Here is a 27,356-nt window from a genome sequence, read left to right as displayed (position 1 = left end):
GGATGGAAATTAAGGCCATTTATTTTTAGGTCCAATTTGTCTTACAGAATGGCAGAAAATCTTGTACTGTATGGAAGCTATCTGCCTTAAAATATAAATTCCCTCAAATGGAAAATGATTTTACAGATGGACTGCTTCATCATTTGTATCCATATCACTCACCCGTATATCTGTGCTGTATTTAAACTACTCCAGTCCTTCCTTGACATCAAAAGACAACCACATGCAAGAACATCCATATTACATAACAGAATATTTAGCATTTGCATGAGAACCATCACACTGGAAGCTTAATGCACTCTTTCATATCTGTGGTTTACTGCAGGGTAGTGTTGCTACCCACACTTTATGGAAAGGGAAGGAAAACAGAGGTGCTAGAGAAATGATGCGACTTGGATATGGTGTGAGGTAAAACCAGGAGTGGAGCAGGGGTGCTCAGCTTTTGGGCTATGGGTTTACTAACAGAATGGTCCTCTTACTTTTTACCTGCCACGCAGGCTCTGGAGCAGTGTGAAAATATTCACCCTGTTTGGAAGAAAATGAAATTACATTTATCTTCCTACCTCATTGAAAATACAACAGCCAGGAGATACTCTTGTTTGTGTGTTCACTTTATTGTATGCAGTTCATCAGTTAGGTTCATTCCATGAGGAAGTTAGGTGCCCAGCCTGGGTGAACCACCTGTGCTGCCTCTGTGTCATCTTCTCTGGCAGCTCTTTCAATTGTAAGATGAATATGTCTAATAAACAGAGAGAATCATCCTTATACTTTGAGAACATATAAGCATCACCTAAGAAAGGATTTTGAACAATTTTGAAGCAGTCCAGTGTATCAACTTAATGTACTACACGTACTACAGCTTTATGAATGCTTTCAGATGCACCAGAACTTCTGTAGATTTATTACAGACTTAGTGAAAATACAAAAGGTTCAATAGGTACTATTATATTCAATGTATTGCATTAATCTATAAAAACTAGAAATGTGAATTTAAAGACAAAGTTCAGCTTAATCTTTTATTATCAGAGGTTCCTAATGATTGTTACTTATTTTGAAAATGAACTGAAAATGAACGTAAAGGTTATGCAAAAATGCTACACTAAACAGTGTGCTGTTCTGTTTGGGTTTTCCTCCAGTAAAAGATTCACCAGACTACATCCATCAAGGCTGACTACCCAAACCATTTACTGAAATCTTTTTTTTGGTTCAGAGGTCTATCAGTGTAGGTAATTTGTAAATCTAGACATTTATGCCCATAAAACCGTACTATGCAACAAACAGATTTGACAAGCTCATCTGAAAAAATCAAATTAAATTCTTGATTTTCATGCCCTAGTAAACGGTCAGCTAGTTATGAATGAATTTAAATATATAAATTAGCATCAACCTACTCCTGAGAGATGATTATTGAAAACAGTATACCACCGTGGCAAGAATTGTACAGCAGAGGAACATTTCCATGCAGCAATTAAGTTGATACCCATTAGCTAAGGACAATGTATTGAAGGCATGAAATTGATTGAACAGATTCTGCACAGTAACTGACTCCTATTTCAAAATACTCAAGTGAACAATCATCTGACTAAATACAACATTATTAAATTGAAGAGACTGTAGCTGATTTTGGCTACTGTGTCATAAACCTTGAGAAGAATCCATGCCACTAATAAATTTACTCAGTTTTCACCACTAAACTTGAGATTAAGTGACTTGCCCTAAGGAGTGTATTTGATGTGATAGGAAAAGCAAACCAGTCAGATCACACCCTTTGGTGTATTACACCTGTGCAATCCTACTTCTGTTGGGTTATTTCCAATGAAAGTTGTTGCAAAACTGAGTGTTGAACATTTGTATGTGGAACGCTGATGGGTTTTACATTCTTAAGAGCTTATCACGCTCTAACACAAAAATCAATTGCATTAAAGCAATACTAAGCAGTTTATTGAAGATCCTGTTTTTCCCTTGTGAAAGGCTTATCTGAAATTGTTTTAGATGGTGGCAATAAATTATTTTCCATAAATCTAAAGAACTTCAGATCCCAGCTATTTTGTCTAGTAATCAAGATAGTGCGTACACCTTTTGCTGGCCTATGTAAAAAAAGAAATTCCTTTAAATTGTTAAAACTAAAATAAAAGTTTGAGATATTCTCAAGTAGGAAAAATCTAAGATGTTTTTTTAACTTGAAGGTATCATGTGAAATGCTGGGTTTGGACACACCAATTCTGAACACCTCCAAAGAAGCAGATAAAGTTATTGACTTTCAACTGCATGCATGATAGCAGATTTTGGCCTTTCCATTTCTGACCTTTCATTTTTATAGGTGTTAACCTGATCTCATATGCGTTCAAGCATATTTTTCTGATTTATCTGCTATTAGATTAAACACATGAAGTTGAGGACCTACGCAAAAATTTAGGGATTCAAGTGCACTACTAAATAGCACTGAGATGACCAAAATACCAGCAAATAACTGCTTCTTAATAAACCACATGCCTAAAGTACCTGTGTTTTCATTTTAAAATTGGAGCTGGTTAGAATTTTCCTTTTGAAACCCAACAAGCACTTCAACATCCCCAAGGCACTTTGGGGATTTAGGCTCATTTAGCCCACAGGTAACACAAGAGGCCAATTTTCAAACCTGTATGTACCCAGTGCTTGGTCTTAGAGGGTAGTACAAGTATATGGTCCCAAATTTAACGGGATCTAGGAGACCTTACAGGAGACCACTGGCTACAACATGTCCAAGGTAGTGGCAGCCAGTGCCTGCTAACCTCAGGAATAGAGGTTAATGTCAGCTATATCCAGACTCACAAGCACTCCAAGTTCCTGCTGAGTTCCTCTAAGCCCTGTGATGTCCCATGCAAGGCTCTATTAGGATTTACCCTACTGGAGAATTTTCTGTGGGTTTCCCTGTATGACTCAGTTCCTTAGCAGTTATGTCCACTGCTGAGGTGAAGAGCTGACCAATTGCAGTTAAAGCTTTTCTATATTAAAAAAAAAGCCAAGTCAAGCAATGTGTTTCATGAACCCAGCTGGAAGATGAACTAAAGGTAATTATTAAACTAACTATGACTGAATAAAATATTACTTTTTCATATATCACCACATTTGCTTTGCTTCTTGTATTTTATCCTTTCTACAAACAGTGGCAAGTCATATGGCCAGGAAAAAAAACCCCAACAAACATCAGTCAGAGTAGTCTCACAGAGAACAACAACTAACCTTCTGCAGAGCTTAATCTCCTCCAGTGCAGTAACCTCTCAGTTACGTTCTCTTTACTTGTCCTTCTCCGCAATGCTGCTTTGTGCTGACCAGGCTGACAGCATTTCTCATCCACACTGTATTTTGCATTGCTGTTCTGCAAAATGAAATCAGAAGCTGTGTTCACTCAAAACATTATATGAATATTTAAATTCTTAATGTATTTTGAGTCTTTTAGCTTTTACTCGTGTCCCTACGTTTTCCTTTACTTTGCTGCTTTAAAAAGGGGTAAGTCATGCCAGCAAGCAAATAAAAAAAAACCAAAAAAACAAAACCAAAAAAGTTGTATTTTGCATTGTTGAGGCAAATCCAAAAGAACACAATAATTTTTATGGTGTTTGGATTGGTTTCAAACCAATCTTTTTAAAAGGGGAAGAAGTCACTGAAAACTGTCAAGTGCCTTTACAATTTACCAGGACTCATGATTTCATTGTGATTAATGCTAAACTTAACAGTTCCGCCAGCATTTGAAATCAGTTCACCAGCACTAAATCTTACACAAGTAGGTAAGTGCTACATCCAGCTCCAAAGTGTGTATAGTAATTAATGGTTCACAGGAAGAAAGCATACCGCTAACAGAAGCAGCTAAGCAGCTACCATCACACTGTATCGGAAACAGCCATCATTATCACTTTTCATAGCCTCATACCAACACACTCATATTGCCAGCAGCCACACAGATTGAAGAGCTAAGGAAAAGTTTTGGGAAGTGGTCCACAGACAAAAGACCACAGTTGCTCTGCAGAGATTTCATTGTTTCTCTGCCTAGAGGTGGTTGGGGTGAGCCAGAGCAGGGCAAGGCAGAAGCCTCCACAGGCTTGCTTACCCACATAACCAGGATTCCAGAGTACGTGGCCTCCATTCTCCATTTTACAGGTAGCATGCCATCTGGAATCTTCACTTCAGTAGAGGAAAAGCTGCGAACAGGTCACTCCTGCTTCATATAGTACAACCATTTAGAGAATTTGATTTGCAAAGATACAATTACTTGCATGGCACAATGGTCAGCATCATTAGATTAACACAGAAAGTGCTGCAGGCTCTTTAGTTAGCATCAGTGATTAGTGCCTTATTTCAGCTGGAAGATAGGACCTCCAGCAGTAAAGGGCCCACTTACTTCACAGTGAACCATTGACTCAGTGAGATACAAAGTTTAAGTGCCACCTACCAAATAACCAGAACCTCCTCCTGCTCCTCCTACATCCTTCCCTTGGCTCCAGCACCCAGGCTTTGATCCTGTTTGCTGCTAATTTGGAATCAAATTCAAGAGCCATAAAACACAGCAGTCCAGAGAGGTAGACTTAAAAACTTAGAATTAAGTTAAAGAAACTAAAATGTGGTTTTGTTTTTCAAAATCCAAGCAGTTATTTATTCTAAAAATCACAATTACGTATTTGAAATTCTTCCACAGTTAAGAAATTTTATTTCTGGCACACAAAAGGGATTCCTGTTTTAAGTGTTTGTTACAGTGTTGGCCTGCAGGTGAAACCTGTTGGTTTAGGTGTCTTGTCTGCATTTGTCAGATTCAGAAGTAATTAACAAATATTTCGAGTATGTTGAACAAACGAGCCGGTCATGTAAGTAATGGGCAACACTGGACAAAGAAAATAGGAGTTGTGCTTGTCAGTATGAGGGATTTCACTGCAGGAGAGTTGCTGTGGCTTTCATTATTTCAGCGGTCAATGGATGTTGCTATAGAAACTACATAGTTAGCAAGCCATGTAGGCAAAAGAAATATGATAAAGCCAAAACTAAAACAATGTAAGGATAAAGGACATGTCCAACAACTTAAACTCATTTGTTGGTTTTCTCTTTCAATCATACCACCAATTGACGAGATTTCTAGTAACAATATAGTAAATTCACATATCACTTTTATATGTCCCATCATGTAATTTAACACATAATAATCAAAATCAGCATCAAAAAAAAAAAGCATTTGGCTTCATAACAATATATTAACTGTCCATAAATACTAATAAGTAATTATAATACCTCTTGTAAGATGTACTTTCTTTGCTTAGAGGAAAAATAACATTATAATATTTTAAATAACATACGTGCCAGAAAGTACTTGCAGATGCAGTTACCTGCCTGAAGTATGAACGCATTGATGATCACCTGCGTAACAGGTTGGCTTCTATTCAGCACATGTCATGGTTTATGCTGATTTAAATATTTGCACTTAATGAATGAAGTCTGAGACTCTTCTTCCATTTTGGATAATCAAGTAAATAGCCATAAGAGCCAAATGGGATTAAAGAGACTTACAGATGATATCATTCTAAAGAGAAAAACGTATATGACAGGTGATTATATAACATTCTGAGTTTATACAGAATCTGTGGGCTGTATTCTGTGAAAATATTTTTTGTTGATTTTTCCATAGCCACATTGTCCTCTAAATTGATTTCTGTTGTGTACCCTTTCAGTAACAGGACAATGTGATTTTTTTCCTTTTAGAGGTGAACACAGTAAATATATACAGAAAAAGAGATACCCACCAGGACCTACAAATCCTCTTATACCCTTTCTTAGTTCTGCAATCAGGGCTGAGTGGCAGAGCCCTGAGCTTTTCCTTCCAAAAGCTGCCTAGCCAGAGGACTTTTTGGTAGAGGCGGCCATGGAATTAATCAGCAAAATAGATGCATTAAATAGGCAAAAGTCAAGCAAATGAGAAAATCTGATATATCAAGATAAGAGCTGTGCCAAGTTACCAAAAACAACACAAGCATTAGTGACTTCAAACAAAGAAAAGCAACTTGAGGAACATAGCGAAGCCACACAACATTTCCTCTCTATTCAACTGCAGCTTGTTCATCTAACCATCACAAATAAACCTTTCATTATCACATTGCTTTCCAGGTCTATGGAGAAAAAAATGTCAACTTATAGAAATGATTGCTTGAATTTCCACTGAAAGCCATGGTGCTTTTAACTACAAAGTCTCTTGAGAAATAAACTCTTGCTGCTAGGTCACATTAGAAAAAAGAATACGAAGTGTTTCATAAATGTTTGTATGGGCACTATAAAAAAACATGCAAAAACGATTAAAATTAAAGAGAGCATTCCAAAACTTCTTTTTAGATAGAGAAAGAAATAAACAAGAAATAACAATTTAAATAGAACACTTCTGGTTTGCACTGGTCCATGATTTGGTCAGTTTGGTCATTTTAGCTGGACTATTAAAAGTAATTCTCAGAAAAGGCACTGAGTCTTCAAGGGTCTATTCCCTCATCATCCAAGAGGGATGAGACTAATGTCTACTATGGGACTGTGCCAGGAACATGGTCTTTTCTTGTTAATGCTGCTCCTGGAAAAAAAAGAACTATTGTAAACCTCTTAACGCACTTTCCTCTTGCCGTGTCTCTCAACCCTGTCACACAATTTGAAAGGATATTAGAACAGACAGAGAGTGCAGAGTTGAAATCAAGCAAAAGTCCTTATTCCATGAAAGCTTTGCATATCACAGGGCCTGTGTTATGAAATGGCCAACCGTTTGCCCCTGAGTCCTCATCCATTACATCCACATAAAAAGACCATCTTGTAGTCAGAGCTGTGCAAACTGCTGGATGCTGCCTCAATCTGGTAGGCAGGAGGAAGTTTGCTGCCCCAGCCTGCCAGCTCGGTGTACCCCGGGGGACCCAAGCCGAGCCAATGCAGCCAAAGGACAGACATAAAACCAATTTGTTTCTTTATAGAATATAATGTCTGAGGCTGTTATTGGTGTGCCTAACCTTTGGATTAGGGGTCTCTCAGGTAGAGAGAGCTTAAAGCTATAGCAGTGGTTGGGGCAGAGCATACTACCATGGCTGGTGATGAAGATCACTTACCAAGGCAGGCATTCCTTAGGAATAGAGTGGATTTGACAGGATTTCGGTAAAAGGAAATTATGTGGTTTAAGTGCCTTTGCTTGGTGTGATTTGAGGGAAATCTACTAATGCAAAATTGGTCTGTTGCAAAACCACAACACACACTATCACTAGCAAAGAAGAAACTTCAGCAGCTGAACAGGATTTGTTCATGGAAAATTCTCTGAAACTGGAAAACAGTAATTACTTTTCTTATCAACTCAGGAAGGTAACTCAGTGTCTTTTTTTACACACAACCAACCTAAGGCATGAAGGCCTGAATCTATCCTACTCAGTACACATCATTCAGTGCAGAACGTCACCCAGGTTTGCATTGTAGCCACCAGAGGGACAGGATCATCCTGGGAGAGACAGCACACTTCACCTCTGCATCAGGTAGAGAGAACCTGGTGAAGCAGCTTAATTCGGTAGCCCAAAGCCGTGCACCAAGTTAACGACAAACCTCAGAGCAGAACGCTGCCCTTAACAGTTTTGGCGGCAGTGTCAGTCAGCCATGAGGATAAGTGGGTTCTAAGTATGGGGCAATCAGTAGTGAACAAGGGAAAATATAAAGGAAAAGGAAGGCATGGATATGTTTCTATGGCTTCTCTACACATACCTTATGCACGACATTCCCATGTCTTTTTCTAACTATCCCAGTAACTTTTTAATCACAGAAAATACTTTGGCTTGTTTTGGAATTGCTACTTATTCCTTCAGAAAACACCATTCAACAGATCTGAGCTATAAGTTTAAGTCAGTCCTGCTGTAATAGATACATAAAGCAAAATACTGAGAACATCTATAAAAGCAGAGTTGGGAATTTGCAGACCATCAGCTTTCAGTGCCTAGCTTGCAACACCTGGGGTTTGAATTTCAGTGGTACTCATTGCTGGCAGTTTACAGTGACTTCAAGAGCAGTAGTAGTGCTGCACTTCTTTTTCCTTATTAAATATTAACACATTCACGCATGAGAAACCACAAGGGTAGTCTAATATGTTGTATATTTATCAAATATTAAACAGTCATTGTTTGGATTTTAAGAAATGGAATCACAGAATTATGTTTAACTTTGTTCCACTTCTAGCAAGGCAGGCTCAAAATAGTGCAGAGTAATGTTTAGGTTACTAGCAGTTTAGTAACACTGTGCCATGGTTCCTTAATGAAAAATAAGATGTTAATAGAATGAACAAATGTTAAGGGGCAAAAATCTCTTCAGACATCGCCCACTTAAACAGTTGCCATTAGAGGAAGCTGTATTAAGTACAGATGTTGAGCGCCCACAGGGGCTGCTGTGCGAAAATGTCAGGCTGGTTCAGCTCTTTCCAAGGCTCAGTGCCTGAACCCTACATGCCAGTCAGACTGAACATCCTCTGTGGAAGGAACATTTGCATGGAACTCTGTCTCTATCAATACAGTACACACCCAGATCTGATTATTTTAACAAGGTTTCTTACTGTGTCAGTTCCAAATGGGCATTAAGGCTGAGCACCAGAGTAAACAGTGGGGGCAACAAACTTCATCACCAAAAACACCTGATGACCACTTCCACCAGCCCTTTCTTTTCTCTTTCTCTTGCAGGCTGCCCATTATTTTGGTCCTCCTGGCAGCAACTAGCTGTCATCAGGCTTGCTCTCTCAGGCACCCTGCTAGAGACTAATCCCCTCAACACAGCCCATTCTTCTGCCTCTTGCCATTCTTTGTTGGTTACACCATGTGCACAAATTAATTAGGGCTCGATTTAAGGGCTGACTAAGCTGGTTTGTAGCACAAATGAGTGCAGCTGGTTTTCTGCATAAGGTTTTCAGCTTCTTTTTTTTGGCCTTTTTATCCCTCTTGGTTTAGAAATATATTCTCTCTGTGTGTGTGCGCACGCGTGCGCAAACTAAACGAGATTTTTGGGAGATGCAATTGGCTAGGGAAGTTGGCAACATGGATCTGTTTAGCCCAACTGCCCCTGAGGGTCCAACTGAATTTCTTTCAGAGCTATAGGGTTAGAACTACTGAGTTTCCAGTGTCAAAGGGTGGCTTGTCTACCTCAGGCATGCTGGCATTCTGATCCTGGGAGGTCCCTGCCCCCAGAAAAGAGAAACATCTGGAATCACATGGGCAGCTTGTCTGCTGAGCTCAGCAGCAAGGATCCCTGTAGCTACAGCTCCACCCCACTGTTAGGGGACCTAGAAGGCACTTAACAATTACTGTCTTTACTATAGGATTACAAGTGCATTCAATATCATGTGTATAGTACGATCCTTCAGGTTTTACACAGAAATATTCTTGGGGTATAGTTCACACTGAAATATATCCTCAGAGAGATAAGCATCATGTTTTAATTTAATTTAGTGAAAATTCCTGAAATAAAAGGATATTTCACAAGTGACCATGTTATGTTTATATCCTCTTACATACACTTGAATTTTAAAATTCTGAGTGATGATTCAACACCACAGTAATAAAGCACCTCAAGTGATTGGGAAAAGTACATTCTTCAAATGCAGATATTAATCTTCACTGTTCATTTCAGCTAAAGGAAATTAGAATGATTATGAAATGAGCGTTTGATCCTCTGTTCTCACTGAAGTCAAATGGGAGTGTTGCTGTTAACTTGTATAGATGCCTCTAAAACGTTAGGATATGTGTGTTTATGAGACCAAAACGTTTACTACTTTGGGCTTGGTTTCACTGCCACTGGGCTTTAAAGATGATATATAGATTTAAATGATATATAAATGATGCTAAAATTACCTAGTTGTGGAACAAAAGATACTCTCATTGACTTCACGCCATTTTCCATTCCCTGTGGTCAACAGAGGTCTTATTAAGATATATAATTATTATAGAGTCTAATTGTGTAAATATTGCCGAAAAACAATCACATACAGGTGTAAGCCTCAGGCTAACCAGAATTTTCCACAAGCTAGAAGAATTAGTATATATTTCAAATCTATATATGTACATATGTATATACACATATATATACACACACCCCTTTATTTTTCTTTCAGAATATTTGTATGCTCCTTGGGGTAATCATTGCCCCTGACTAAAGTGTGCATGCCATTCAACAGGGACCACAGTCCAAACAGTGGCAAAGGCAGCTTGGCATATGAAATCAGAGGACTACTTACATACTTGTGATTAAACAGCTGCTGAAGTGCTTTATTAGACCGGGTTAACCATCTCCTCCCCACAACACACCTTCATTTCAATAAATGAAATTCTGTACTCGTATTTACTGAAGCAAAAGTCTTCAGTTTCTTCGTAGTTTAAACAGGAAGGAAACAAATACATATTATTTAGTCTGTTCTATCTTCCTTTTTGTAAAAAAGTAGATACTCAGTTGTCATCAGTTCAGATGTGAAGTACTACCTTGAATGTTGAATACAAATATTGCATAAATTATATGTTTGAATCACTCATGGAATAGATATGGAATTATTAGACATACAGTATGTAAACACTAGGGCAAAAGTCTCTGAATTGACCTTTGAAGGTAAGTTATTTAAATCAGTAGAGTGAAAACAAGAGGTAAAGAAGGTGCAGTTCAAAAGAGAAACCAGATTCATAATTTCCTAAAACAAACGTGCAAATTTGAATTCAGCTGTGCTAAAAAAAAATAATAACAAAGGCAAATATTTACGTGAGCAGAATCTCACCCAGCCCAGTCCCGATACTTGTACACATGAATAACTTTAGACACTTTAGCAGTAAGATTGTCTCAAGTGGCGTTCCTCAGGTAAGGAATGCCTGTATTTGCAGAGCCTGTCCATTACCACATAATTGTTATGCATCGTAAGAAAAGCTTGCCAGTCTAAAGAAAATACTTCAACAATCCAAAATAAACATTTTTTAACAAAAAGATTACATTTACCTGTAGACTTTGCTATTAATAGCCACTGATTTTTAGGCTGTACCTCATTAAGATCTTCTGTACCAATGAAGCCTTTTTCTAGATTGACAGGTGGCTAATTTAACAAAACAAAACAAAAAAAATCTTATTTTGAAGTTTTTTATCATGAAAACCCCTCTCAAACGGCCCAATGCATTGTGATTTCCGTGGTTCTTTTTCTTCTGAGCTGTTCAATTAGTTGGAAATCTCTCTCTGATGGACTGAAGCAGCTTGAGTGAACGCCTGAGCGCACAACCAATTAGGCTCATTTGAAGTTGCAGAATTGCCTTCTTTGGTGTTAAAACCCCATGTCAAACACTGGGTCTAAGATCATTTGTACTACAAAATGAGATTGACAGAGCAGCTGCAACAGGGGGCATGCCTGCTGGACGACTTAATTGTGGAGACTGAAGGGCCATCATGAACTGGCGTGTGGAGATTGTATCACCACTGCTGCATTACAAATGCTCTTTATTAACAGTGATCTGTAATCAATGAGCTCAGGCTTTTTGCCAGAGCTCCAAAATCAGATAGGCAGCTCTCCTGACAAGGAATGGGAGGAGCCACTGGAGAGAGATGTTGTGCTGAGAGAGGGCGCAGGGATGGGCTTCCTGGCATCTCCTTGGGGTTGTGAAGCTGCCGAGAAGGAAACAGCCATCCAGTGACACACAGCTCTACTCATTCAGTAGAATATGCATTGACTGGGTTGAGCATGTGGCAACATACAGGCAATTGCACTTGCATTGGCATGAATGAAAAATGGTTACTTCAACAAAGTGATATTTTATTAGTCAAAGAGACTACACCAACTCACACTGGCCTGAACAAATAGTTTTCATGGTGGCATGATGTCTGTAGCTTAATGGTAATCCCATGATACAAACGACCTGAAGTAAATCCAAGGGGGTTCCTTTCAGTAAATTAATGAAAAAAACCAGTCTATTTTAGTCTTTTCAGTAGAAAACCTTTACCTTTTATTAATAAGACATAATGCTTTTGAAAGTTACCTTTCACTGAGACTTCCAAGCCAACAATTTTGTTTACTCCTTCATTATGAAAACCAATGTCCACTTACTGTAACTGGAGAGAAATCAACATATCTGCACAAGTATTCAAAGATTACGTTATGATGAGGCAGATGTAAAACCAATGTCAAAGTCAACCTTAAAGTTAGGCAAAATCAGTGGTAGCTGATTGTAATTACCTTTGCTATGAGAATAACTTCACTGCTTTTTTAAAAGGCATTTTAGTCTTACCTACTTCATGCTGAAAGAATCCCAGAGAAGGAAATAAGAAACCTGAGTGAACAATACAGGAACAGCTCAACTAGTGTGGCAAATCACATGCAGATGAGCTCTAGTATCATAAAATAGTGCTTCAAGTTTGCACTCCTCAGTTAGATAAGTAAATCATGTAGAGATGCCTAGTCTAAACTTCTGGCTCCTCATTTCAGAACAAGGGACAGAATTTACTTTTAATTACAGGCTTTGTTCCCCAACCCCACCCCTCCACCCCACCCCTTTTTTTTTTATTTATACCACAGAGTAAGATTATCTCTTCAGGTTTTTGTTACAGGTTTGTGGGATTTTTTCTGAAGGGTTCATTTTGCTATTACCAGTAATTCCCACATGTTTATAAAGTCTGTTCAAATTGAACAGATTCACATTGTGTCATTCTGCATCAATTGCAACATAAGCAGCAGGCAGCTGAAATCAGATCATTTTAGGAAAAACTTCTGAAGTAAATACCTGCACATGCAGTCACATTTTACATTATCTTTAGGAACTCCTTTACCACAATACATGAAAGAAATTTAATAATAAACTTGACAATTAGGCTGCAGATTGTCTCACTGCTACCTTGTGGTCCTTGTGTGACTCAATCTGTCTGCACTCTCTTTCCTTAGAACTAGAGAATGAGCTCTGAGTGAGAATTGTATTTCTGTCCTTTGCACAGTGTCTAGCACTTTGCACACCATCATTGCCTATGACTAGTGCCCAGGAAGCTACAGCAAAATCACTTACTGCTACCGTTACAAAAAATGATAAGAAAAATCCAAATATCCTGCATGTTTAATGTTGGGAACAAAATGTCATTGTATTCTATTGTTTATGCACTGTTTATTTACCTGTTGCCAGCTCTTGTGAAATGTTTCTTCTGCATCAGCAATTCCTGATAGTAGGAAGGTAGATATACAGGTAATAGAGTTTTAGTATAATCAAGCTATTAAAAAAAAAAAAAAGTAGAATCCTTTTTTAAATAAATGGGTGTATCCATCAGCTACACTTGACCACACCACTCAATATTTTCTCATTTTTTTGCAGTGGTGTTTAGACCAGTTCAACAAAAACTAGTATCTAAACTAATATGCTACCTTAGCATAAGGAAATAACTAATCAATAAATATGTGACTGAAATTAAATGGCTATGTGTTTAGCCATATTAATGCTGTTGCAACTAAACTAATACCACAGCCAGTTGTAGTGGAATGAAGCTGGGTTAATTAGCATTGATAATATACAGCTGTGGGCTGGCTTCAGGGGTGGCGGGTTGGCCGATGTAGATGAGGTGCGGCTGTGGCTGGTTCTGTGAAGTGGTTGAGAGCCAGTGAAGAGAGAGCAGCTGAGGAAGAGAAACAGGGAGAAGAGAGAGTGTGCTCTGGATGAGGTGAGGGGAAGGTAGTAGAGCGACTGTATGAAGAGTATGTTGGTATGTGATGGTAAAAGACCTTTTTGCAGCTTGATGATTGCTTGATGAGAGTGCTGTGATAGCCAATCAATAAAAATATGAAATGTCATTTCTTTTTCCTCTCCTGCTTACAGGTTCTGTATATTCACTTAACACCACCTTTCCCACATATCTCAGGGTATGGCCTTACATAAACTGATGATGGGGCCATTGAAATCTGGATGAGTTGTCTTGATATTACTTTTTCAGTTCCACAATTTCTGATCCTTGGTCTTGTTTGCTGTTTCTTACAAAGCTTCAATGCCAGCAAAGATCTGAAATTTAACATGCTCTGGCTATGGAAAGGACGGGATGATTCAACACAGGCACAATTATTTGGTGAATTTGCAAGCTATCAGCAGCCTGTGAAAGTTTTCTCTAGCTATGGTGGTGAATGTGTCTGTATCATGCTGTCAGTATCAAGTAGTACCCTGTGGTTTCAAATAAACAATGTATGGAGGTTTCACAATACTGGAAGAAGACCACAGCTGCCCTGAATAGGTGGTTGTCCTACCTCTTGAAGGATGATTTAATAACAAAGAAAGATTATATTTCCTTTTTTATTTCCCAGTTATTCTGGGAAACCAGAGAGAGACGGTGTGGTGGAAAGCTCTGTGTGTGTGTATATACTAAAACTCATCACTACCTTTTGAAACTAGAATTTCACTAAAACCAAACATGGAAACCATTTTTTTAATTGTGCTTTGTCGAACTCACAACCCTTTCCCCTTCTCCCACTCACTGCTGTGAGAGATGCAACCATGAACTTATAAGCATCCCATTGTTATTTTGTTGAATAAGTGATATTCCATGCGTACATGGTAGAGTTACAAATTCAGCATGCATATAATAAAGCAGGCTAGTTTTGAATTATAAAATAAATGGAATATGATAAAATGAAGAAATAAAATAAACAAAAATGCTCATGTTTGAATCTGGAAAGCTATTGTGTCTTCTAGTATAATTCATTTTTATTTAAATGATCTATATGAAGAGCCACAAAAGGAAAACTACAGAATAAGAGAAAATTTTATGATCACTATACAGTTCTCAAAGTAAAAATAAAAAGAAGTAACTGCTACATTCCTTTATAAAAACTTAAAGCAACTCACAGTTAGTTGTACAGGATGTACAGGACTGAATAACTACAATTCATCAATATCCAAAAAGTACAGCAGGGCATATTCTGCACCCAGAGTCAACAGCATAATTTCTGACTGCCTGCAGTAGAACAGTCAAGGCCCAGCTCTTCAGCCTTTTTCTTTTAATTGAATTATTTTTGCCTAAATACATTACTGGGATATATTTTCTTTAAAAAGTTACCTTGATTCCTAAAAAGCTATCCTGAAAACTCAGAAGTCATCCTTAAAAATTATCCAAACATTTCAGTCAACAAATAACAGGGTCTGACATAAATCATGCTTTTAGAATATGCTTTGAAAACATACTCTTTACATTCCACCTTCTGAAGACAACAGCTGCGTCCTCTGTAATCTAGAGAAATGGGGAAAAACTTGGCACTGTACAAACATTTTTTTAAAAATACATCTTGCTGCTTTAAATCTGTGCAAATTCTTCAGTGATTATTGTCTTTAAATACTATCACAGATATAAAAGGGATTAGTGTTGATGCTTCCAAAATTTCATGCTCATTTGCGTGCTATAGATTTTCGTACAAAGAAATCAAATTGCTCACATCTGCGGAAATACCACATACTATACTTATTTGGACTTCTATTTGGGAAGTCAAAGCTTTTTCTGCAAGCTACTTTTTATAAAAAGAGAAAGAAAATTAAAATACAACATACGAAATGTATTGGCATTGCTAATCAATAATCTGTGACTTTATAGCTGGTTATCAAAAGGAAGTCTCATGCAACCAGGAATTAAAGGACAGAATACTGTCACTGGTATTCTCAAGAAGAATATTTTAAAGAGCAGTCAAATATTACAAAGTAACAAATATATCTAGCACCACACTACCAACAATTGTAGCTGGGACTTACAAATATATTTTTGATGTTTTAAAACATCGCTAACCATTAGGTTAATACAAGACTTCCTAGAAGAGGACTTATTCTTTATCTAGCAGCCATGGGTATTTTGTACCTTTCCCTCTGCTCATACGGTCAAGCAAGCTTTAACTGAACAAACTATGTTTAATTCTATCATTCAGAGAACAATAATTGCTGTTATTCAAAGACTAATAACAAGCTGCAGTCTAGTTCTGGAATATTTATTGCATCCTCTTCTCTCTGCTGTCTTTTGTTAGTTATGAGAAGGTAAGGAATGTCTAAAATATTCTGCTTCTGAAGTTATATATAAAAATTCTAAATATGCAATATAAAAATACAATATTATTTTTTAGTCCTGTGGCAAGACTTATTTTTCTCTCCCACAAAAACAGGGAAATAAATCTGACAGACTCAAATACCAATTGATTTATAGCAATATACCCAGACTGGGATTCATCTTCTGTAGTCCAAGTCATCCTGATCTCCTTTATGGTCAATAGAAGAAATCATGTAACTTCAGAAAACAATTCATGTTGCCTGTATTAATACAACCAGTTTAAGATGAAATGAATTGCTTATTTGTCTCATTGACTATACATGGTCCCTAGGGAGACTAACCTGAATTTGAACAACTTAACTTTAACACTTAAATTAAGGAAGATAAATCTTCTCCCAGTCTGTAAAATTGCTTAATTTACAAGTAAACCAGAAAATCAGCTATATGGCAGCATGAGACAATACCCAGGCTGCTATGGTGAGCCTGAAAGTTTTTACCCTTTTAGTTTTGCTCCAGTCACTCTAAGTCATTAATATCTCCTTGATTTTCAGTGATTAATTTCCTTTCTCATTGATTATCCTTTTCCATTTGTAAAAAAATGTTGACCTGCTTCTCTGAATAACATTTAACATTAGCAACAAATATTGCCTCTCTTTGTGATCAAGCAGGATTTAAAACTCTAAAAAATCCTCCTCATTTATGGTTTAGCAACCCTTTTTTCAGAAGCCAACCTACTATTAATATTACAAAAAAAGTTATAAAATGAAGAATGTAACACAGGAATAAGATCCTACAAGCAGTAGAACTTCTACAAAGAAAAGATGTAGAATCCTAACAGGCTACAGATAACCTTCAAAGTACTGTTGTCTGAGTCTGTTTTTTCATTTTATAGTTCTATTATTAAGCCTTTTTATAGCTATTTGCAATGATAAAAGAGCCAAAAATAATTAGGAAGTCAGACTGTGACTTCATGAAAGAACAGGAAAGAACAATAATAGTATATATATTTTTATGAGCAGTCTAAATTAGGTTGTCCTCAACTTTGTTGTGGTTACTTGCGAATGATTGTCCATTTGGATTAAATGTGAAGTTGATTTGGCATTCTTCCTTGAGTGAAAACTAATCAGCTGACAAAGATTTTGTTGCCTACACTTAAAGACAGAACCTTTCCACCAAGAGGAAAAATATCTAAGTCACCAATGATGCAGTTTATTGCTGTCAGGTGCTTTACTTGCTGTTTGATCATTTCATCTGTTAACAAACCAATTTTATTTCATTTGTCCAAGTGAAGCCTGATCTGTGCATATTATGTATCACTCACCTATGCTGTGTCACACATTAGAATCAAAACCCCTGTGATATTTTTATTGTACGCACTGGTCTTCTGTTTCTTGCCAAACTTCTAGTCATGCATATGTGCTCTATATCAAACTCCAAATGCTTCTGCAGAGATTTTAAAATATTACTGTACAAATTATCGTAGGATATAATGGTTTGATATGGTAGCACATAAACTATAGTTTAGGAACTTCCAAACAATTATGACTACAGCACCAATGCATCCAACCTTGTTTCTACTATCAGTAAATTTTTCTAGAGATTGTTCTTCACTGTAGTCTTGAGATAATGCACTTAATGACTCAAAGATGGAGATGCATGCTTGCAGGCACCTCTCCATAGACCTTTTCCTGATAAACATGGGAAAGTCAGCTGCCAGGGAATGCATCTGGGTCTTTTCAGAGCCTGAATCTATAGACTTTTGAACTTAATATGCAGATATCAACTAGGTTCTTTCCTCTTTTGTTTTTCATGTGACTAATGATTACATTCTTCATATGTTCTACATCCTTTTTTAGGCTCTTAGACTTCTTCCTCCTAGTTCGTTCTTTTTTTTTCCCTATTATCTTCCTTCACTATACCTTCTTTTCAGTTCCTCTGCTTTTTTCCTATCTCTTCAATACTCCACTTCCTTTCAAATTTTTGTTATTAAAGAGTAGATTTGTCTCACATAACTACAGCCATAGAAATGCTAGGTATTTTGTCTAAGGCAGTTATCTCAACCTCCTTTATAGTCAACAGAGAATAAGTATATTGAACAAAGTTATTTGCACTGTGCACTTTATACATCAACCTCAGATAGGGTCGTGCAAGGCCTCCTAGCAACCTCCACAGATGGAGACTGGACAACTCGTTTAGGCTGGATGATGAAATTTAAGATAGTTATAGTTTGGCAGAATAAATCCCCTCTGTTATAACTCTCTCATCATCGTTTGCTGTAAGCTTTTAACCCTTTAGTTTCACTTCAATAACTTCAGCTATTTGTCCTTGCACACTCAGGCCTCTCTTCCTCTTCTGCTCCTTCTGCAACTTTAAGGAAAAAAACAGTGACTAAGGATCTTGAATCTTATTATTGTTGCTTTCCTTTATCCCTTTTCTCTTTCCCCCTTCTATGTGCATGCTCTCAGTGTGTGAGATTAGACTGTGAATGCTGCAAGTAGATATGGACTGAATGTATATTTTTCTGTAAGTCAGGCAGAACATTTTAGATGCTCTTCTTTTAATAGGCACCCTCTCAGGTGTTGATGGGATAGAGTGTGGACTAGAGACACAGATTTTCACCTGGAACAGAAGACAGCCAACTTTTCCTGGGATGACTGAGAAACAATCCATGGGCTGCTCACCAAGTTCTGTAGGTGTTCACTCTGATGATGAAAATACAGGAGAACTTTCTAAGGGAATGTTAAGGACGTTTCTAAGGATGTTTCTTCTCCCTGTGATTCTTTCAAAGTTTTTGGGTTTTTTCCCCAAAGAAAAAAGGAATCAGTTTGATCAAACATGCTGTGTTTAACTGCGAAAAAGCAAGGAAAAAATCTCTGCAACAGCTTTATCTTACACCTGCTTTAATAAATTTCCTACACAGACAATTGGTAAGTTAAATTCATTTTAGTCAACCACAAATTGATCAATGATTAAAAGAAATGTTTTATTTAGAAGTAACATAAATATTTCTGACAAGTCATACAGCTTTTTTAAGCAATTTAAATCTGACATGCAGCCTTGCTTACCTTCTACATAATTTAAAATATAGCCTAAGCACTTCCAAGAATCTTATGACTGCTTTTTTTCAGGATGAAATATAAAAATATTCACACATATTAAGCACCTTTATTTCAGTATTTCCCAGACACTTCAAAACACTGAGGTTGAAAAAGCCTAGTCAGATAACTGAAACACTTCACTCACGATTAAATACCTCAGAAATGGCTGTTAAGCATTACGTAGTCACACATTAAACAATCAGTTTTCAATTATGTCTTCTCTTGCCTAAATCAGAGCAAGAATCCAAAACTAGGTGAAGGTTAAAAAGCATTTTATGTGCAGAGGCTGATGAAAGGAAAAGCAGAACATGCTGGCTAGGAGAGATGAGGGAGGTCAGCAGGTAAGCAGAAAACCCTCCTCATTTGAAATAGATGGGACACACTAACTTAAAGCCTTGCAGCTGAAAAAAGTCTTGCGGGGCTTTACTGATCATAAGAGCTCAGTCTCAGTTTTGAAGGAGATATATTTCCTACATTTTCTGTCCTGAATTATACTGTCACAGCTGCACTGACAATTCCACAGTATATTTTTTTCTAAAAATAAAATCATAACAAAAGAGATCTTGTTTGTTATGTTTGAAGTACATTCCTCTAAATGTTCCTCCAGCCAGGCAAGTTATTTCAGAATTTTACATCATCTTGCAATGCAAGTATTAAAAAGTATAAAAGCACCCCTCCTGACTTTTCTATACCACTTCACTTCCTCCAAAAAAATGAAACCAGATGACATTTTGGTTTATTTGTTATTGAGTGGGAAGAATCTGATGTTGTATACATCCTCAGTCCATTATTTCTGTGCCAGCTTGAGTTTCATAATTTAATTCAATTCCAGTAGGGCAGAGCACAGCAATACATTTAATAAAACAGTAAACTATGCAAACATGACATTGACGTTATAATGCAGTATTCATATGCATGCTGAGTTGTCATTTTTATAACACAGCATTTTCACCAGAGGGACACTTAATTAAAAACAGATTCTTTGTATCTGGTATCAAACTAGAACCAATTAATTCATTCTAATGCTATTTTTCTATCAGGAGCTAGTCTTTAATTGTGTTGAAAAATGCAGCATCCACATTTGGTTTGAATTAAAGAAACCATGCTAAGGCTCAGCAAGAAGCAAAAAGTGGATAACCATTTTGTTACAAGGGAAAAAAAACCCAACTATGTACAAACTACAGGAGACTGCTGTTTTTTGAAGAGAAAGGGGGCTGTCAACATTACACAATATAGAAGGTGAGCAGGTGTAAAAGTGATCTCGTAACATTACAGCCTGTGTAAGTTATGTAATACTAACAGCATCCTTACCTAATACAGTACTCAAATAAAGATGTTCCCTGCCCCTACTCTTTGACTCAGATATACAGGGGGCTGAATCCAGTAGAAAACGCCAAAGTGAGCAAGGTTGGGTTTGAGTGTTTGCTCACTGTCAAATTCACTTCTGTGTGTTTAAAGAGAAGCAGTGCTTTAGAAAGCATTTGAATGCGAACAAGGTGATGGGTTTGTAAACAAAGTTGCTAAAAAATATCCATGCATGGCCAGAAACATGGGAAAATACACAGAGAACTATATGTGACTGCCACTGGTGACAAGACTGGGATAAGTCAAGGTGAGAACTGGATGTTTTTAGGCAGGAAGTTAAGTTCAGAAAAGCTCTCACTGGCCTCAGTAAGCTTTGGACAAACACTTTTTTGCAGATTTCTGTATCTGCCACCAGATACAATTCAGGATTCCCTGAGCAGATGATTGCCCAAGCATGAGTCAGAGGTTTTTACCTGAGAAAGACTCTTCCTTAGTGCTGATGCCTCCTGTCTCAGTGCCCTGCGTCACACCCCTGGGGCAAGACACAGAGCAGAAAATGGCTCTAGACTTGGGGAAATGCCCAGAGTGTGGGCAGAGCTATTCCATCTCACCTGCCTTATATTTCATTATGAAGGTTCTTAAGACGTTTTGCATCAACTTGGCTGTGCCTCCTTTGTATATAGGTCTTGTTTGAGTCAAAGGAAGACTAACAACTAAGTCGGCCTCATTAGCTTTTCCCACAATCAACGTTATGGTCATTTCTCACTGGTCTGTGGCACCGTGTGTCTCTCTTTCCAGCTCTCTTCTGCAAACTGCTACTTTCTTCCACAGCTTCCTGTTTAAGATTTCCTCGCTTTATGACCTGTTATTGTTACTGTTTCTCAAGTATGCTGTCTTTGTGTTCCTACTTTGAGCTAATTGGAAAATGACTATTTATCTTTTTCTGCCAAAAAGCAGAAAAGGTTCATGGCTCCAGTGGTTTTGCTACATCTAACCTCTCAAATCATGCTTTCAGCAAGCAAACACCACAAAGAATACCAGGCTCAGTCAAGATACGGAGCCTGTGTATCACTGTTCATATTCCATGGCCCTTGTTTGGTAAGTGAGATACTCTTCATCTCAGGAGTTGGAAGTAGTGCAATCAGGCTAAAAACCATAATGGTAATATAACAAAAGGAACAAAACCAGATAAAATGAAGGCAGAATTTAAATACTCGTGTCAAGGACTACAGTCTGAATCTGCTAGACCCTTTCTCCCATCTCATCTAGGCACCAAGTTGCTTGGCATCCAGGTTTTTGACAAAGTTGTTTTGCAAAATGGCAAACTTTCCGATTTTCCTGACCTTGGTATAAATCTGGTTTATGTGCCAATAAACCTAAGCTTGGATTTTTGTTTCCAAGGTCTGTTATGAGCATGCCCAAATAAAAAAGATTAAGTCCAGCAGGAAGGATAGGAGCTTGTGGTGCTACTATCCTCTTCAGCCAGCAACACTTTAAATACTACAGACAGGAGTGAAGCTTGTTGCCAGAATCACAACAGATCAGACTGCCCTCACACTGAGCCAGAATAGCTGTTCCCTTTGGCCATTATGAGTTTCCAATTTGTGAAGGACATAAAGAAGAAATATCTACCTAAAGAATGTGAATTTTACTGCCACGATTGAAATGGGATCTGTCTACCTAAATATGAACATTACCAAATGTACATCTAAGGAAATAAAATATTATTTTCTTTAAGCCAGAAAATAAATTAGTCATTTTCTAATACTGACTCCAAGACTTCTAAGTTGATATCTCAATTTTTGTTTTATTAAAGAGGGCAATAAACAGTCACAGCCTTTCTGCCTTCACTGATTATAAAGGGACACTGGGGTGCGTGTGTCCAATCTCCTGTAAAGATGGATGAGATTAATCTAACTCTCAATTCCTGAGACTTAGGCATAGCAAGCGCTGCTAATAGTTGTCACATGCAAATTCTGGTTATTAATTGGAACTTATCACAAAATGAATATTTTTCTAGCCTAAAGAAGAAAATAAGGGTAGGGTTACAGCGATGTTTTTTTATCATCACAAATCTTTTTGACAACCCAGCTTCAGATCACTTTTGTAGGTTGAATGTGAAGAAGATATATAAGGCAAATAGTTGGTTTGGGGTTTTTTATAGACATGGTTTACTTGAGCAGTTCTTTTGATTTATTTTCAGTTTCATTTTCATATATTTTCACTTTCAAGCAGCCCATAGCAGTTTATTTATGCCCTGGTAAGTTCTGACCAATGCATTTTGGTCATCTCCAAATCTGCTACAGGTTGAATAGTCAATTTCATTTCTTTTCTTTCTTATATTTCATTTCTTACAGTGCTCTAGTAAACACTAGTGGGCAACCAACTAGGAAACAGCTCTGCAGAGGACCCAGAGATCCAGTTCTTGGCTCCTCAGTACAAGACAGCCCTGAACTTACTGGAGGGAAACAAAGATGATGACGAGATGGAACATATGTCATATGACAGGAAAAGGCTGAGAGAGATGGGGTTGTTCAGTCTGGAGAACAGAAGGCCCAGGGGTATCTGATCAATGTGTGTAGATATGTGACAAGGTGAGCGACAAGAAAGTCAGACTCTTCCCAGGGTATCCCAGTGACAGGAGAAGAAGCAATGAGCACAGACTGAAAATCCATGTAAACATGAATACACTTTTCTATAGTGAAGGTGACCAAGCATCGGCACAGGTTATCCAGAGAGGCTGTGAAGTCTCCATCCTTGGGGATACTCGAAACCCAACTGGACACAGCTTGGGACAACCTGCTGTAATTGACCCTGTTTTGAGCAGGGGTCTTAGACTTGAGATCTCCAGAGATACCTTTCCAATCTCCGCCCTTCTGTGATTCTATGGCTCTGTAAAGTGTTTTTTTTCAATGAAAAAGAAACATTTCCGTGAAAGCCGAACTTTTCAGTAAAAGTTATAATAAAAATAAGCAACTCACATAAAAGTTCCGGTAGAAATTTCCAGTGCCTGGTTTTCAAGAAGACAGCATTTTTAGGAAATTTTGTGTTGCTTTGTAGAGGGAATAGATATAAATCTAATCTATTTTTGTTACCCAGAGAACTTAATACAACAAGGTTGAATTTATTAGAAGGGAAGGCAGAGTAAATTTACTGTCTGTGTAGGCAAACATGCACAAAAGAGCATAAGAAAGTAATTATGTAATGCTCAGATTTGACATGCAAGTAAGTATAAACTAATACTGACTTGAGCCTTCTAATCATGTTCACACTGATTCAAATGAAAATGTATGTTTTCTATTACAATTATTTTACCACTGATTTAATGGAATTTCTCTCCAGCTAAGAGTGATTATTAGTCACAGAAGTGCTGTAATGCTGTGACCCTTTCAAACTTTTGCTATGAAACAGTTGTTACTGCATTTCTAATGTCCAAATAGTTGCAGTTGGATTCACATAATTTGACAATATCTTGCAACAGAATGTCCATATGTAATTTAGAGTTTTCTTATGATGTTCGTTTTCAGAAATACAACAGATAACACCTAGCCTATTGATCAGAGTAAGTTGTTAACTGGTTTAGAATCATTCCTCTCCACAAACTTGACAGGATCATTTACAATAATATTCAACGAGACAAAATAAACAAAGTTAAATGATTTAAAGACTGACTGCTATTCTTAAACATTTTCATACGCTTCATCTAACTGTAACACATATTTTTGAACAGATAATACTGTATAACTGTTTCTTTACGTTGCATTCTTAGCAGGTGGTTAAAGGACTTCTTGTTTTCTTATTTTTCAATTAATCTTGTTATTTTAGGGTTTTTTGTGTAGAATGCTTTTTACACAGGTAAAGCTCTAGAGAAAACCCATGTGAGCAGAGCTATATATGATCGCAACTATTATGTACCTTTTCTTATAAGTATCAGTGATAAAGGTCAGTGCAAACATATAATATGTAGTCAATTATTATGTCTGAAATAAAATGGGACAGATTATTAAGAAGTATGCTAATAAATTTGCCTGAATGATCTTTCTTATATTCACAATGAAGTATTACAGATAGAAGAAACAGAAGATGTTCTCAAGAACGGCAGTAGATAGCCGTAATTGATTTTCCTATTCTTACTGCTTGAAAACACACTATTGCACATATTTAGATCTGCAGGGTTACAAAAATGCTTTAGATACTATTTTACTCAATAGGCTTTGCTTTACTGTAGTTTTCTTTATCTACTTTCTGTGTCAGACTTGTCCTGGACAGAATAAATTCTAAGCACAGGTGAGTAGAGGCAGATGTGTGTTAAATACACAGCATTTTTGGTTAAGTGAGCATTCACTGGTGGCAACAACTAGTAAGTGGGTTGGAGACACTGGCCCATGAGTTATTGTGTTGCTTTGCACACCCTGAGGACCAAATACCAGTAGTGAAGAAACTGCAGTCAAAGATTTGCCACTGTTTATCCTTGTGTTCTCAGTGAGAAGAGATTTTGCACATTCCTGTAGGCTCATGCCGTTAGCAAAGTTTGCATGAACAGCTTTGCCGCATCCAGCACAATGATGAAATGTGGAAGTGGAGTTGTACTCTGAAGTGACATAAATGCATTAATATTGTATGTCCAGCAACATCTGCTCTGGCACTAGGGCTGTTAATAGATCTTTAGCTTTTTTAGCGCTTAGCAAATAATAATATTTAAATTCTTTGGACATAATGAAGATAAGTCTTCTTTTTCTTCTTTTTTTTTTTTAGTACAAAGACACGTTTAGGGAAATTGGTCAACTGCCAGTTCAAGAGAAATACTAAATGTGAGAAGTACTTCAGACATACATTAGCTAGATAAATTAGATAGCTTGAAAGCTCCTTTCCTCACTGTAGGATAATCAAGGAACTTGGTCAGCCTCCAACTCAAGATATTTATTTTACTTGCTGCAAGCTGCAAAGAGATATAAAGTACCCCATAACATTTGGGAATATAGAACTAAACCAGCCAAGCCTGAAGGAAAAATACACTTGTGAATACCAGCAGTCAGGAACTATCCATCACTGATGAAGAACCCCAGTATCCTGACAGCCTGTATTGATTTGGTTTGATATTTCTAGTCAGATCTTGCTCCTGAAAGCAGTGAAATGATCCTCTGTGATGCAATAGTTGTGGTAACAGACCAAATGACCATCTTCCAGAGGCAAGTGTCTAACAGACTTGCCGAAACCCAGAAATACCCTTTAAAATTTATTTCTTTAAACCATGAAAAGGATTTAAAACTGACTTAGCCAAATATATGCAGGACTATACTTTCTGAGTTTTGCATACTTCACCATAAGGCTTTCCATAATCATTGCTGTTTCAATTCTACATTGAGGCATTTGAGAGCAGACTCCTAAAGGGCTGCAAATGACCTGGCTGTTATCCACACACAGGGCTGTAAAACATGTGACCTTGAAAGAGTAGTTGGTGCTAGTCTTTGGTTTTCTCATCTGTGTTTGGTGTTTGTTGTCTTTGCCAAACTTTATTTTCTGTGTCACAACACATATAATGCCTAGAAAGTCTTTTAAGCTTTAAGTCATGTTGGTTTGTGGATTTTATTAACTTGGTTCTAGATTAAATTTTATAAGCCATAATGAAAGACATATGTCTAGTTATAGCTTCACAAAACTATACTTTGCCTCTTCCAGTATGCTGACATGGTCTCAGAGGGTCAGAAGAACACCCTGGCCTTTGCTCCCAAAGCTTTTCCTCTTGATGAGAGGGAGACCTAGAAGACTCCCTCTTCCCTGGGAAGGAGCCACAAGGTAGCCACCACCTTCTTAGAGCAGAACATCTGAGGAACCAGGAGGCACTCTGCACCACTGAATGCACCTGCTCCACCACCCAGACATCCAGCCAGTCCTCCACTGAAAATGTCTTAAGGGCAGGCACTCAGCACGAGGCTAAACTCAGCCCAAGTGTTACAGGACTTGCTCTGCATAATGTTTAATTTTGGCTCTTTGGTCAGACAGAGCCAGGATATTTCATGATACCTTCATAACAACTTTCCATGGTTTCTCAATAGATATTTTCTGCTTTTAAACCTCAGCTGAATTATGTAGTTGTAGATTTTGTAACTCAAAAGGGCCTGACATGTAGGTGAATAAGGAGGCTAATCATTTTGCTGTAAAGAAGAAAAATATGTATATGTTCTCATGCTTAGTAGAGTGTAATAGATATCCTAGATGATAAAGGCTCACAATCACAGAGTAGTTAAAACAAGGCTGGTCAGTTTAAATGAATTAAAACCCCTTTAATTCCTCCGAGGCCTCTCGATTTCTGTTCAGATTTAAACTGTAGTTACAGCCCCCTGTTAAGTAATACACATGCTGTGGATTTTCCATCCTATTCATCACAAATTCCTGCAGTAGTGGGGATGGGGGAGGGGGTGAGGAAGGGCTTCAGCTCTATAAATCGCCAAGAAGTGACTGACAAATACCAATGCAGACCTTTAAAGGCACAGTGCTGTGCTGGGGATGGCACAATGCCAGGCAGGCTGTGGATACACATTGCATTCTTTCTGAGCAATTTTAGAGAAATTATATGTTTATTCTAAAGTAAGGGCGGGGGGCGGATCATAAAGGCGCTTTTGCCATTTCAGTTGTAAGACAATGGAAAAACTATTTGAATTGCCTTTTCCTGTTTTATTGCATATGCAAATAAGGAAAGGGAATGGGGAAAAAAACACCAAGAAAATTCAATATCATACACTGTGAAAAGTAAAAAGGTAATGAAATTTATTTATTTTATTCTAAACGTGTTGTGCATTTGCTGTTCCTTCTTCAGGCTTCAGTCACATTTTAACATTTTTGTATGTAATATAGTTGAATTCCAGGGTATTTTATATTTCTGAAGTAAGCATTTTTGCTTGAAGTAAAAAAAGTAATTTCCAAACTTCTTCC

This window comes from Falco punctatus (genome assembly GCF_963210335.1).
Source record: "Falco punctatus genome assembly, chromosome: 5".
Lineage (NCBI taxonomy): Eukaryota > Metazoa > Chordata > Aves > Falconiformes > Falconidae > Falco > Falco punctatus.
This window is presented reverse-complemented; position numbering follows the sequence as displayed.